Raw genomic sequence first — 14,395 nt, 5'->3', positions numbered from 1 at the left:
TGTAAGCAATAATCACATGGAATCATTAATAGTGAAGCTTGATCAAATCTAGGTATAGAACAAATAGCAAGATCAAGAAAAAAACTTTACCCAAATGGAAGTATTGTAGAATTATAGACTCAATCTTTAGAGAGAGAATTTTTTTCTTGTTTTGAGAGATGCTATCAGTATTAGTCATCATATATCACAGAGATAGCAAACATTTTATTCAGTGTATATTTTATGGTAAGGTACTTACTTTGATTACTCACACAGCACAGCAATGTAAGTATTATTACTCCCAGATCACAAATGAGTATACCAAGTTGAGCAATAATCATGAAAGCATGATTCCAATGCAAGGCCTTCCAGTTATGAGCTCTGTGGCTCTGGGGAAATCACAACCTCTCTGAGCCTCAGTAACTTCACCTATAATACAGAGATGGTACTTGCCCTGCTAACCTCTCACAGTTGTTTTGGGATGGCAATTAGATTACATATAAAGCCTTTATGAACTGGAAAGTACCTAGCAAATAAAGGAGTTTTTATTACAGTTTCAAAAGTCATGTTGATAGAACCAACATCAGAAAGAGCAGAGTGGTTCAGAGCTCAGCCCCTGATGCACACTAAGAGTGTATCTTAGCAAAGTCGTTTTTCACTCAGGTGCCTTGGGGAGAGCTGCTTGATCTCTTTTCCATGTTGATAAAACAGGAATATGGGTAATGCCTATGTGAGTTTTAAAAGAGTCAACATATAAATCGAATTAGAACTTGCCAGCATATTACAATACTCTAAACAAAGAAACAACTTTTGGGCATCCCTGAAAAATTTCACTGATGACTAAATAATTGATAATTGGCATATCTAATTCTGTTTATCAAAAATGCACACTTTTAAAAGTACTCAGCTACACACTCCCAAAGATATAAAAAAAAAATAAAATTTCTTCATTTCTTTTTTTTGTGTGTGTGGTACTGAGCATTGAACCCAGAGACATTCTACCTCCGAGCTACAGTCTCACACCGAGTTTTATTTCTTATTTGGGAACAGTTTCACTAGGTTGCTGAGAGCCTTACTAAATTGCTGAGGCTGCCTTTGAACCTGTGATCTTCCAGTCTTAGCCTCCTAAGTACTAGGATTACAATAGTGTGCCACCACTTGGAATTTTCTCATTCCTAGGACTCATATTCTGTTGAGAAAAATGAGCATGTAACTAATCACAATAAAAGACAGGGTGTGGTACATGGGAATCCCAGATAGAAATTCCTACTATATTTCACATATGACACCAATATTTTTCTTGGTTTCATTTATTTGATTCTGCCCAGCCCCTTTGTCTATGGTAACTGAAAGACAACATATGTGGAAGTATTTTCACAATTGGTAAGCACAATAAAAACTTATATTCATACTTTAGATTCTTAGATTTTATATTAGCTCCAAAATAAAATCACAAACATATCAAAGTCAGTCACTAAGCCAAACATGAGAAGGAGATAGGGGGAAGAGAATGGAGTGGGAATTGGGGAAAGGCTAATTGGGTGATGTGTGCATGTATGCCTCTACCATTTTGTACTCCATTAAGATGTATGATTACCAACTATAATGCACCAATAATTTTTTTAAATAAAATAAAAATAACACTGTAAGATTTTTAGAAAACAAAAAAGATATAACTGCTAGTGAGAGTTCAAGTTATTGAGCTACCCCCTGGCCATTAACATAAATGGTCCATGGACTTAATATGATTTTCCCATAGTGTAATGGACAGGTCCTGATTCTTTCATACACTCTTTTTGTGTGGGGGGTAGGTTGCTGGGGATGGAACCCAGGGGCATTCTACCTCTGAGCTATACCCTCAGCCCTATTTTTTTTATTCTTTATTTTGAAACGGGGTCTCATTTAATTGTTAAGGGACTCACTAAGTAGCTGCGGCTGTCTACAAACCACGATCCTTCTGTTTCAGCCTCCCAAGTATTGGGATTACAAGCATGCTCCACCATACCCAGCTCCTTTCATACACTCTTATTACAGTTTCGACCCACATTAAAGATAGGTGCCTAAGTCTGGGAATCATTCTTTAAGTATGGAGCCAATCAAAGGTAAAAGATGTATAAAGAGAGTGCACCTGAAACCTCATTTATCTACATTGCTACTATGTAATCGATCTGTTGAATTCAGATACCCAGACACTGCACTGAAATGGCTACAGTTTTTAATTTTCCTGTGCAAAGTCAGCAAGTATTTACCCTAAATCTGTGAAGCTCAGATTGTATATTCAGCTCTTCATCAAAAATTCAATACTACCACTTCAATTCCATCTCAGTTACACAGTAAAAATAACCTTTTCTTTGATCTTTGTTGGAATATTTCATAAATAGCTACTACTTGGAACAAAATTTAAGCTACTTTCCTAGCCTTTGGCAAAAAGCTCTTAATTGGTATCAGTTCTATAGTTTCTCTTAGTTTTGACTTCATCCTGGAAAGATTCCTACAGTGCTCTTCAGTTGTCAGACTATGTTCATTATGTTATCATTCATATATCAAGAGGCTAGGCAGTCTCAAATAAATGAAAGCGAGAAAATACTTATTCATGCCTGAAACAGAAAGTTTCCTCTCATCATCCCATATATCACACTCTGACTTTACCATTACTAATGTGTTCATCTCCCTTGGGAAGCTATGAGTCTTCAGTGTGTAGAAATCCCATCCTATTTATCTTTGTATCTCCTAATGTGCAAGCATATTACAACCCAGATAAGCAACTTTCAGTGGTTCTTTATTGCTAGTTTATTGAAAAAACTCAGACTCTACAGTATGTCTCCCACCTACTTAAATTCTAATCTTATCTAATATTCTCCTATATACAGTCTATGTTAAAGTGAATTTAAACCTGAAAAAAATGAAAGTAAGAAGAAAGAAAGAAAGAAAGAAAGAAAGAAAGAAAGAAAGAAAGAAAGAAGCAGAGAGATTGGCTTCATCTGTTTTACATTATTAATTTGTAGGTAAAGTGTAGAAGTATTAATTTTTTAAAAAATATTGCCTATTTCCTTTCTACATAGTATTGCTTTGAATCTCACTATCAAGTATAACTACAATGCACCAATAAAAGTATAAAAACAAAAATATGTATGTGTATTATTTAAAATGCCATAACAAAATATATAACTGGACCATGACCTTAGAATTATTTTCCCAGAATATATATATATATATATATATATATATATATATATATTCTGGGAAATTACATATAATTATATGTAATTATATATATATTAATATATATTATATTATATATATATAAAATATATATTATATATATTATTAATATATATATTAATATATATAATTAATACATATATAATTATATATAATTAATATATATAATTATATATAATTAATATATATTAATATATATTATATATATTATATATATTATATATATAATTAATTATATATAATTATATATATATATATGCTGATCCTTTCATGGCCTCTAATTACTATTGTCACCAACATTAATTGTAGATGTTTATGCTTGAAGAATCAGACTTAAAGTATGGAATCAATTGAAAATAAAAGACATGTAAAAAGATTGAAACTGAAATAAACTGAAACCTTATATTCTCAACTCTAGAATAAGTAAACTACATTCTATTCCCCAAGGCCACTCTGCAATATCCTATACCCAGGGATTTTTTTTATTATTATTTTCATATTAGGATGGTAAGCTCCTTCTCAAATCACCACTTCTCAATATTCGTCTTAAATGATATCTGCTGCATGAAACTTTTCCTGATTTATTGCTTTTATAAGAGCTTCCATGGCATTTTGCTTATATCACATTTTTTTTAATATTTGCCTGTCTGCATTCTATGGGTATCTTATCTATTACCCTCATTAACAAATAAAACAAAATATTTAAAAACAGAATTGTCATATCCTTTTTGAAAAAAATCTCTGAGTACTGCCTCTGTAGGTAGACAATGAGTAGGTAAGTAGGTAGGTAGATGAGAAATAAATGAATAGATAAATAACTTTAAAAATCAAGTATTAGCCGGGCATGGTGCTGCACACTTGTAATCCCTGTGCTTGGGATGCTGAGACAGGAGGAACGCACAGGTTCGAAGCCAGCCTCAGCTACTTAGTGAGGCTCTCAGCAACTTAGTGAGACCCTGTTTCCAAATAAAATAGAAAATTGGTCTGGGAGTATAGCCCAGAGGTAGAAAGCCTCTGGGTTCCACCTCCAGTACCACAAAAAAAAAAAAATCAAGTATTTCAAGTATTACATTATCTTATGCTATTTAATTCCTATAGCTGTTCCTGTAATTCCCAAATAGGAGTTAGTGAGCAAGTGCCTTTACATAGTTAACATATCACATCAGGCCCTTACCTGACAAAGACACTAGCCAGTATCAAAACTCATGTTAAAATCCCTAAATGCCATCAGTCCTTGTATGTTCCACTGGCCACAAAAGGTTGGAAGTTTGATTCGCAGCACAGTAGCACATAGCTTTATATCATAACTTAGTTTCATACAGCATCATGGCCCTGGACAGGGAGTAATGATAAAAAGCAAGGTGAAATTTACTTTACTGACATGATAGGAAAGGGTACCTTTGGGAATTTCTGTTGCTTCAGGAAGGCATGTTGATGGTATCATGCACATGGTACAGGAAAAAGCTTCCTGGTATACCTCATCCAGTAGTACTTTAGGGCCTGAAAAAAAGGCAGTTTACTTAATCAGAGTTGATTATGATCCTCATTCCTCACTCAATACAGCAGGAGAAGTGGGCCCAGAGGCTAAGGAGTGGCCATCCACAAACCTCTTTCTACTGCAGCCCCTGATGTAACAACTAATCTCCCTACTGCCTTGATTTCCTTGTCTCATTAGCTTCCTCCTCCGTCCTTATATCATCCTTCTCCCTTATATCATTAAAAATTTACACCATTTCTAAAATACGGACTCTTTTATGCTCTATTTTCTTCATTCCTGTTCTTAATTACTCTTTGCCTCCATCTTTCCAAATGTCTGATTTTTGGCGGCACAAATGACTTTTATACAGCCAATAAGACCTCTTTATAGCCCTAACTTACAGACTACCAGGAAAAATCACTGATGATATTTCAAAGTATTTTGATACTATGGAAGCATGCAATAAAAATTTCCAAATCTACTTAAAATAAAAATATTTTTCAAAGGTTGATAAGAAGATTCCTTTAGCTTCTTCAAACAAAAACAAGCTAGGCGTTTTGGCTCACACTTGTAATCACCGCGCTTGGGAGGCGGAGACAGGAGGATTGCGCAGGTTTGAAGCCAGCCTCAGCTGGCTTAAGAGATCCTGTTTCCAAATAAAATATAAAAAATAGGTCTGGGAGCGTAGCCCAGAGGTAGGAAGCCCCTGGGTTTCATCCCCAGAACCACAAAAAACACAACAAACAAACAAACAAACAACAACTAAAAAAACGAACCCCACTTTATATTATTGTAAATTATTCTCCTCTCTTTTTACCACTAATATTACAGCCACTCCTGTGAAGTGTCAGGGACCTTTGGAACTTTTAAGGAATTGAAATTTGAATTCTTATATTTATACAAAGATATATGTCTGCTTGAGATTTTTTGGCCTTAAGTGACCTATAAAATTTTACTATGACACAAATCACATAAAAAATTAAATAAAAATTCTATAACCTCCACCTCTAATCCTCTACCAGGATATTTATTTATTTAACTATCAAGATTACTCTTATGGGACAAGGAGTATAAAGCTCAGTGGTAGAGCACTTGCTCAGCGTTCAAGAGACTCTGAGTGTAATCCCTATGACCACACAACAACAACAACAACCACAACGAGTATTCTTATTAATATATAATTATTAAGAATGCTATTGCTATGGTTTGAAAGCAAAATGCCCTTCCCTGAGACCTCATGTTTGGAGACAACCGTGCGCAAAGGGGGCCTTTAGGGGTGTGGCCTCTGGAGTCAGGGCAAGACTGGAGGGTGGATCCTGGGGTGTGACCTTGGGATTACCCATGTCCCTTCCCACTCCCCCTGGTCTCTCTGCTTCATGCTTTTCTCTGACATCAAGCTCTAAGTACCTATAGCCCAGGCTCCAGCTTGGCAGCTGATTTAAAAGTTCTGTATACCCTCATTAATCAAGATCAGCCTTCCTCCTCTCCTATCTTTCCATTCAAACTTTGCTGGTATTTCCCCTCCATTATCTGGAGTCCCACTGGTATCCTTTGTGTTTCCTAGTTTGGGCATATTAGAGGAAACATATGTACCTTCTCCTTCTGTGCTTGGCTGATCTCACTTAACATAATGTTCTCCAGGGCTTTCCATCTTCTTGCAAATGATATAATTTTGTTCTTCTTTTAAAAAAAAAAGTTCTGTATATATGGACTGAAATCACCAGACCAGTAAGCACATAAACGTTTCTTCCTCTATTGTATGTCAGGTGTTTAGATCTCAGTATTGAGAATGCTGACTGACACGATGAAAACAAATATAGCCCTGTATATAATACATATATGTATGGAAATGTTTATTTAATGTCAATATTAGTTATATTTCAATCAATAAAGAGTCCTATTATTCTTATTATGTTATCCAGTTTTATTGAGGTGTACTTGACAAGTAAATATATATATATAAATAAATATATTTAAAATGTACTATATATATACATGCATATATAATGTATTTATATATATTTTTAAGGTACATATATGTTTAAAATGTATATATTTAAGATATATATGTATATGCTTAAGATGAGCAATATATGTATACATATATACACACATACATTGTATATGTGCAATGTAATGTTTTTATACCCTTATACATTATGAAATGACTACTATAATAAGATAGCTAACATAGTCATTACTTCGCTTTGTTAACCATAATGGCAGTAATATTCAACATCTATTTGCTTAGAAATTTTCCAACATACCATAAAGTATTATTAAGTATAATCCCCAGGCTGTTCATTAGGTTTTCAGAAATTCTTCATCTTATATCTACATGTTTGTACTCTTAGACCATTTGCTTACCCCTGACCCCTTATAGCTACCTTCCTACTATTTTTATGAGTTTGACTATTTTAGATTCTACATATAAAGGAAATGATTTAGTATGTCTTTTTGTTTTGTTCGTGTTTTGTTGTGCATGTGTGTGTGCATATGTGTGTGTGTGTGTGTGTGTTTGTGTGTGTATGTGGCACTAGGGACTGAATCCCTCTAAGCTATATCCTCAGTCTTTTTTATTTTTAATTAATTAATTTATTTATTTTTATTTTTTATTTATTTCTTAAGGTTAAAACCAGAGATATTCTACCTCCAAGTTATAAATCAGCCCTTTTTTAAATATAAAATTTCTATGATTTCAAACTTTTTGAAACTACTACACTGTTGTGATTCCAACAGTAAGGCAAAAGTAAAATGGTTATAAATATTAAAATTATTACTTTATAAACATACCTACATAAACTGATCATACACTTAGTATTTATTAACTATTTATATATTATCATTTAATATTGTCTTAGTATATTTTAGCTGCTTTAACAAAAGTATCCTAAACATGCTGTTTAAACAACAAATATTTATTCATCACCATGTTGAAGGCACAAAAGTTCAAGATCATAGTACTGGCAAATCTGGAGTCTGGAGAAAGCCTGCCTGGTGGTTCACAGGGACACCTTTGTGCTGTGCTTGCACCTAGTAGAAAGGCAAGGGAGTTCCCTGTGATCTAAGAACCTAACTCCATTTATGAGGGCTTCATCCTTAATTGCCCCCCAAAGACATTATGTCCAATATCATCCTTTGGGAATTAAGATTTCACCATATGAATATGGGGAGGAAAACAGTTATTTGGTTAATAAATAATTGGCTTATTTTTTATAAGAATGTGAACAAATCACAGAAAAATGGAAAAAAAATTATCAAGCTATACCTAAAAGCCACCCTCACCCTATTTTATTTTTTATGTTGAAACAGGCTCTCAGTAAGTTGCTAAGGCTGGCTCAGTACCTGCATTATTCTGTCTCAGCTTCTCAAGTACTGGAATTACAGGTGTGTACCACAGAAGTCCAGCACCTTCTCATGTATCTTTACCTTGAATATATTAGGTGTTTGAGAAATGTTTTCTGATTATTAATTAATACACCAATGGAAATAATGGGGGTAAATACTTATTAGCTGAAAGGAAAAGTAATTTATTTTTTCGTTTATTTTCATGCTAAATGCACTAATTCTCCTCTTATGATTCATGTTTGTCAACCAACTTGACCACACATGAAAACTGCATTTTGGGGTGGTTCGTTCTGAATCTGCATCCCTAGACAGGGCATCCTGGAAATGTGACAGCACCCAGGCAGCACGTCCAGAAATCTCTGACAAGTGCTGCCCTGCTCGGCACAGCCAGAGACCCCAAAAAGAAACAAGAACATCAAGTACATGGAGTGTCAGGTCGCTCCGGGGTGCCACGATGGGAACCACAGGACCACGGCTGACTAATGCTGATGGGAGAGCAGACCTCAGGGGTCAGATAACCGCAACTTCAAACTTCAGAGAAAAAGACAGCAGAAAGCCTTTTGAGTAGGGAGGTAAAAGGTGGTCAAATTCAGTGAAATTCAATTAGCTCAAGTAACACCTCTGAATTTTTTAAACTCATCATGACTGTGTGTGTGTGTGTTTTTTTAACACAATCAGTAGGCATTTTTCCCCTCCTGCTTGTCTAACCCTCACAGAGAGAAACAAATTGTTTGTGATTTATCAACAAGGGGACACAGGAAAGGCACAGAAGGAAGCCATACAGTCCTGGTGTGCTTGCTCACCCACATAGAGATACTCGTTTGTATGGCTGCATCTCTTCTTTGCTGTCAAAAAAAGATTTAAATGTCTAAAGAGCACATCTTAGACATTTTTTCTTTTTATAACACTCAAATTTGTAGAGTGTATAGAAAGCATGTCATCTCTTCACCTGTTTCAACCTTAGTATGAAATACCTTTGTGTGAGTTTCTAGCCTGTTATAATACATAATGAAAAAATAAGTGTATGCTTATTATGTGTGCTCTTTCCCATAAAACCAGATACATGGCTGCTTTTGAAATTCTCTCCCTATCTTTAGAGATTTCACTCTATTTGGAATTCTTCTCCTTGGAATATGGAGACCCACAGCTTGCTAATTTCATCCCCCTACTTTGTCCTTTCCCATTCCCCAAAGATATATTACCTAAAATTATAAATTAAAACAAAATAGAAAATTTTAAATTTTATCTGTAATGTACCAATCGTTAAAGTAGTAGTCTTCTCATTTTTCTTGGAGAATGGTCCAGAGAAAATCATCGCCATGCCTCAGGAAGTCCTCTTTCTGTGTTTATTTGTCTGGTATCATTCTTCTAGTTCTATTTAAGGGAGATCTTAATCAATAGACATATACATTGGATTAAATGGAATTGATATCTATTGAAGATCTGGTCAGTGTTGGCCCAAGGAGCACTCCACAACATTTCCATATAAATGAATGAACACAAGTCCAAGGGAATCTTTAGAAATGAAACTTAACATGTTCTACTGGACTAAATAAGGTCTTACTGTAGGTAATCCTGTCCATGTTCTTCTATATATTGAGGAAGGGTAACCATCCCCAATCAAACTAGGTTAGTTTAAAACTCAACAGGTAATTCTTCTGAATGTCAGTCATATAATTTGTCCTTAAAAACCCACATCATACATGAGCAGCTCACCTGTGAATGCAATCACCTACAAAACTGTAAATAAGGGAGGCAACCACTTTACTTCCAGACAAAAGTGGATTTTTTTGTTACTGTTGTTGGAATGGTATAAATATCAAGAAAACATTACAATAAGAGGAGTAAGTAGAACTGGAGTGATTAAAAATAAACTAGCAATTAGGAAGGACTCAATATTTAAACATATTCCCTAAAATTTGATGCTACATTTGATTAAATCTAACATTTAATCAATAAAAAACTTCTGATCCAATAGTGGAAGGAAAACTTTAGAAGAAACTAAAATGTTCAATTTTCTTCTCCAGTACTTCAGGGTATTAATGATATGGATTCAAAACAATTTATTACTAATGCTTGATTTATTAATAATTCTGATTTCCTATTTTGAGGAAAAGGATCATTAAATTTTGAGCATCTGACTCATTCCTTTTTTTTTCTTTTAGAGCTTATGAAGTAATATAGCATTTACTCTTAGAGACTACAGGCCTTTCTAATTGCTAGTAAAAAAAAAATCTCCAAGATAAATACAAATGCAAAAACAAACAAATGATTTGCTCTCCTTAAAGCTATACAGAAAAGCAAATTTTCTTCAGGCATTATAAAATAAGTGTTATAAGCTCAATGAGTTATTTAGCTCCTGTAAGATAAAAAATAAACATGGCTAACAATGAGAGTTAATTACAAATTATTTATTGCATTGATTCACATAGGAAGGTGGCTACCAGGAAGGCAGAGAAACAAGGAAAGGTGGCTAACCCAGTTAAAAGCAGAACAAGACAGAACACATTATAAACTTTGCTGCAGTCTCTTATTGCACCTGTGCCAATGTGCATACAATAAAAATGTGTCTAAATTGGGACCCCCACCTAGAATATCTTTAAATATGCAAGTATATTTAAATGAGGTTCTCTAGAGTTCTTTCAGGCAAATAATAGTGGTCATATTTGCCTGCACCAGTTCAATGCTCTCCTGTTTGTCTTGAACAATGAATACCGTTTATCTTATCTTATAATATGCTTTTATTGGTTCATTATTATTTCACAGCATAATGCAAATCATGTTGACAGTGATGTACATGCACATAGCACTTGATATCCCCACCTCTCTATCTCTCTCTTTCCCAACATAGAGTACTAAGAATGTCATTGGTATTTTCACATATATACACATAATTGATGGTAGTCATTTTATTAATGAACTTCACTTTCCCCTCCTCTTCCCTTAGACCACCTTTCTACTCTAAAACAAAAGACCCAGAATAGCCAAAGCAATTCTCAGCAATAAGAACTATGAAAGAAGCACCACAATTTCTGCCTTCAAATTATACTACAAAGCTATAGTAATTAAAACAGCACATTACAAAATGGCCATTCTACCAAGTGATCAATACAATCCCTATCAAAATATCAATGTCATTCTTCAGAGACCTAGAAAAATCAGTCACAAATTTTATAAGGAGAAACAAAAGACCCAGAATAATCAAAGCAATTCTCAGTAATAAGAACCATGCAGGAGGCATCATAATTCCTGACTTCAAATAATAATACAGAGTTATAGTAAATAAACCAGCATAGTATTGGCAGAAAAACAGGCACACAGACCAATGGAACAGGATAGAAAATATAAAAACTAACCCATGCAATTATAGTCAATTGATCTTTGACAAAGGGGCAAAATACATTCGCTAAAGGAAAGACAGCCTTTTCAATAAATGGTGCTGGAAAAGCTGGCTATTCACTTGTAGAAAAATGGAACTAAATAATTAGCTCTCACCCTGAACAGAAATCCACTCAAGATGGATCAATGACCTGGAAGTTGACCAGAGTCTATGAAGCTGTTAATAGAGGGCATAAGTTCAACAATCCAACATATAGGCACAGGTAGAAACTTCCTTAACAAGATCCCCAAAGCTCAGGAAATTAACAAGAATTAACAAGAATTAATAAATGCGATGGCATCAAACTAAAAAGTTTCTGCTCCTCAAAGGAAATAATCAAGCATCTAAAGAGAAAGCCTACTGGATAAGAGATTTACCAGCTATCCCTCTGACAGAGATCTAATATCTAGAATATTACAAATAACTTATAAAAAACTTTACACTAAAAGAGCAAATAACCCAATCAAGAAATGGGCAACTGAATTGAATAGACATTTCACAAAAGATAAAAATGGCCAAAGAAAAAATGATCAAAATCATTAGCAATCAAGAGAATGCAAATCAAAACTACACTGAGATTCCATCTAACCTCAATTAGAATGGCAATTATCAAGAAGTCAAATTACAACAAATGTTCATGAGGATGTGGAGAAATAAGCACTGTTCTATATTGTTGGTAGGACTGAAAATTAGTCCAGCCATTATGGAGATCAGTTGTAGAGAGTCCTTAGAAAACTAGGAATGGCTCTACCATATGATCTGGTCATACCATTACTAGGTATCTTTCTAAAGGGGTTGAAACCAGAGAACTACAGTAATATATGCATACCATGTTCATAGCAGCAAATTTACTATAGCCAAACTATGAAACCAACCTAGGTGTCCATCAATAGATGAACAGATTGCAAAATTATGAGAAATACACACAATGGAAGTCTACTCAGCAAAAGAAAAATAAAATTACATTATTTGCAAGAAAATGGAAGGACTTGGAGAACCTTATGTTAAGTGAGATTAGCCAATCACAGAGTAAATGGCCATATGTTTTCTTTAATATGTGCAGGATATGGAGTAATTGGGATACAATAGAGACTTTAAATGATGAGGGAAAATCTCCAAGGATCCAGGGAGGAGATATAAAGGTAGGGGTGGAGGAAGACTTAGGTTCATTAATAGAAATACTACCATAGACTATGTGTATACATGTGAATATATGCAAGTGTTAATCTGGGTACTCTGTATTGGGAGGGAGGGAAGTAGATGGAGGCACCAAGAGCATGTGCATGTATGTTACCATCAATATGATTTATATTATGATGTGAAATTATAATGCACCAATAAAAACACAAAAAATAAAGAAAACTACTTTATTTTAAAAACATAAAAGCATGTATTGACACAAAAAAGACACAGACTAATGGAACAGAATAGATTATACAGAAAAATAAATCCACACATTCATAGCCAAATTATTTTTTACAAAAGTGCCAGACAAAATGTTGGAGAAAAGATTGTCTTTTCAATAAATGGTGTTGCAAAAACTGGTCATCTGGTTGTAGAAAAATGAAACTATATCCTTACCTCTTACCTCACACAGAAGTCAACTCAATATGGGTCAAAGACCTGAAAGTTAGACCAGATAATGGGAAGCTACTACAGGAAGGCATGGGTTCAACACTCTAACATATAGGCACAGGTAGAAACTTCCTCAATAAACCCCCCCAAAGCTCAGGAAATTAAAACAAGGATAACAGGTGGGCTGGGATTAAGCTAAAACATTTCTGTTAATCAAAGGAAATTATTAAGAGTCTAAAGAGAAAGTTTATGGAATGGGAGAAGATCTATGCTAGGTATCCCTCTCATAGAGGAGTAATATCTAGAATATATAAAGAACTTAAAAGACTTTACACTAACAAAACAAATAACCCAATCAACAAATGGGTAATTGGATTGAGTATACATTTCACAAAAGAAGAGATACAAATAACCAATGAAAACATGAAATATTGCTCAACATCATTAGAAATCATGAAGATGTAAATCAAAACTACACCAATTAGAATGGCAATCATCAAGAAGTCAAAATGGGCTGGGCATGGTGGCGCACGCTTGTAATCCCCACGCTTGGGAGACGGAGACAGGAGGATCACGCAGGTTCAAAGCCAGCCTTGCTGGCTTAAGAGAACCTGTTTCCAAATAAAAATACAAAAATAGATCTGGGAGTGTAGCCTGGAGGTGGAAGGGCTTCCAGGAACCCCAGTACCACCAAAAAAAAAAAAAAAAAAAAAGTCAAAATGGCAAGGATGTGGAGAAATTGGAACTCTTCTATTCTCTTGGTGGGTTGCAAACTAGTTTAGTCACTATAGAGATCAGTGTGAAGATTCCTCAGAAAACAGGGAATGGATCCACTCTCTGATCCAGCTATACTACTCTTCAGTATTTTTCCAAAGTGGCCTAAATCAGAGGACTACAGTACTATATGCATACCCATCCTCATAGCAGCACAATTTACAATAGCCAAATTATGGAATCAGACTAGATGTCCATCAACAGATGAATGGATTACAAAATTATGGGAAATATAGACAATGGAATTCTACTCATCAATAAAAAAGACAAAATTATGTCATTTGCCATTTATCTTAAGTATAGAATTGTGCAGTACAGTCCATTTTCCCCTCCCCCATACTGGGGATTGAACCCAAGAGCACTTTATCTTCAAGCTACATCCCCCAACTTTTTTATAATTATTATTTTGAGACAGGGTATTCCTAAATTGTTAAACCCGGCCTCAAACTTGCCATCTTCCTACCATAGTCTCCAATGTCTCTTGGATGATAAGCATGTGCCACTGACCCTGACTAAGTAGCCTCAGCAGCTACTTAGTGAGGCTCTTTGCAACTCAGTGAGTTCCTGTTTCAAAATAAAGGATAAAAATAGGGCTGTGGGTGTAGCTCATAGGGGGAATGCTCCTGGGTGTTTAGCTAGGT

This window comes from Muscardinus avellanarius (assembly GCF_963383645.1).
Source record: "Muscardinus avellanarius genome assembly, chromosome: 8".
Taxonomy (NCBI): Eukaryota; Metazoa; Chordata; class Mammalia; order Rodentia; family Gliridae; genus Muscardinus; species Muscardinus avellanarius.
The sequence above is the reverse complement of the archived record's forward strand: the minus strand, read 5'-3'. Positions refer to the sequence as shown.